The sequence below is a fragment of the Bradysia coprophila genome, unplaced genomic scaffold (genome assembly GCF_014529535.1).
Source record: "Bradysia coprophila strain Holo2 unplaced genomic scaffold, BU_Bcop_v1 contig_476, whole genome shotgun sequence".
Lineage (NCBI taxonomy): Eukaryota > Metazoa > Arthropoda > Insecta > Diptera > Sciaridae > Bradysia > Bradysia coprophila.
In genome coordinates this window covers 2379192-2381340 of record NW_023503727.1, presented here as the reverse complement: position 1 = coordinate 2381340, position 2149 = coordinate 2379192, and the positions used below count along the sequence as shown (strand labels likewise).

Genomic DNA, 2149 nt, shown 5'->3' with positions numbered 1-2149 from the left:
GCTTGGAGTAAAAATAATAAAGATTTGTGGTGTTGTAACCTACTACGAGAAAACGTAATACTTCACTAAAATTGGCACAAACTGAGTGTTCTCATAGTCAGCTACATCACCACAAACATTTGTCATTGTTACTTGAAGCCAAAACTTTTTGACACAAAACGATGGTCCCGCACATTTCCACAAAGTACTGGGACAGGAAGTTACCATCGAAAATATATAATTTTTTCGCACACATTTAGGCTACAAATTAGCTTCTTGTAGATTCGTCTTAAGTGAAAAAATCGATGAAACTAATTCCGTACAATAAAACATCAGAAAATGTGTTTAAAATCGTTTCTTCAATCAACTGAAATTTGTTATCCCAGCAAGCAACACTTTAGACCATCGCCGTTACAAGTTCCTAGTACAACCGTATCGGGATCCCAAGGACCAAGCAAGCCACAGTTATATTTACATATACTCAGAGGTAGAGGTACTGATAAAGTGGTTGCATCAAGTAAATTGGTTGAAAGTAATACACAATTCTCTCCTGTGAATAATTTTTTTTCTTTTTCAGTAAATTTTTTTAAGGTTCTAACACTTCTTCTTGTGTGTTTTGGCACTGTACGTTCAAAAAGCTAATGGTGAACATACAATTGAAAAATTAATTAAGAGCGCTCACCCCTTGGCAATTTTCTAGCCTACATTTGTGCGCAAAAATATTTGTTTTTTGATGATTTCTCAGAACCAAAATCTTTTGTTGAAAAGTTAAAACCATTAAAGCATGCAAAAATGTGTTACTTTTAAGAGAAAAATTGGTTTGTGGATGATAACTTATTGCACATGGAGAAACCTTTGCATGCTTTAATGGTTTTACTTTCTCAAAAAAAGATTTTGGTTCAGAGAAATCATCAAAAAACGAATATCTTTGCGCACAAATGTAGGCTAGAAAATTGTCAAGGGGTGAGGGCTCTTAAGTAAATTTCGAGGTAAATTCACCTTCATTTCCAGCAGCCATAGTCTCATTTATCAATAAACTCCATGTAGCAATTGCTAAAAGACCAACCAGAATTGCGGGACTGACGGTTTTCATTTTGATTTTTATGTCTAATACACACTTTATCTTACCAAATGTACTAATAAAACTGCTATCAAGAGTTTGGCTTTTATAGACACAAATTTGTTTGCTCGTCATAATTCACCTGTTCAAGTATTTTTCAATAGTTTTTCTTGGCAACGTCTTAGACAATTAACATACACATTTGAGGGTGCCACAAAACAATTCGCTTTTAATTTATGTATTAATCGACAAAAACAAATATTTCCTCAACATAAAACAAAATTTACTCAGTCGTTTTCGTCAGATCTTATGTCTAAAGTGAATTTACACTGGCTGTGGATTATGTTTCGCATTGGGGTAGTTGTTAAAGTATTTGCTTCTCTTTCAACATGTTTAGATGCGAGCGAGAGGAGTGAAAATATTTTTTTCTCTTTAATCATAATAGAGCGAGAGAGAGGGAGCTGTCAAATAAACAAAGGAAAAATTGAAAAAATTCTATTGTGTCTCTCACACGGAGAACTTTTTTGGTAAGAGGAAACTAAGCATTATGGAGTGTTAAAAGAGAGTTGAAATTTGGACGTATGTATCACCCATCGAGCTCAGTTAAATCTGGTTTTGTCCCTTGCTTTTTCGGGTATCAATTTTTGGCTGAGTTTCAACGTTGCTCGAAAGTAACATTGAGACATTCTACCATGGCAAACTTTTGTTGACACCCTTTAACCTCAATTCAGAGTCAATTCAATTTAAACAACTGAACATTTGGCCAAATATTTTGTTCATACCATTTAATACCTCAAAAATTTGAAGAATTTCGACTTATTTGATGGCAAATTTTGAATTATTTATTATTTAATTAGCTTTATTTAGTCTCATCTGGTTTTAATACTCTATCTGAAACACATTTAAATCGACAAATGTTCATCATGTACTGGCGTCACCTATGTTTGTAGCACAAACAAAGCGAGGACGAAAACTCGATGAGAATTCCACAGTTGTCGTCAACGTAGCTTCTAAACTGCGACTTTACGTGTAAATGGAAGGAATATCTACGAGCTAGTGTCCAATAAAATCACCCTTGTTTTGTACTTTGTAGAAGTCTACCAATATTGC

General features: G+C 34.0%; 1 long non-coding RNA gene across 1 annotated transcript; it reads right to left on the bottom strand.

Moving 5' to 3' along the window:
• Positions 1-319: 319 nt before the first annotated feature.
• On the bottom strand, positions 320-1110 carry LOC119082682. The gene is made up of 2 exons (XR_005088687.1): positions 979-1110; positions 320-529 (listed from the first exon to the last, which is right to left on the bottom strand). It is a non-coding gene; the product is annotated as an uncharacterized LOC119082682 (long non-coding RNA).
• Positions 1111-2149: the final 1039 nt, after the last annotated feature.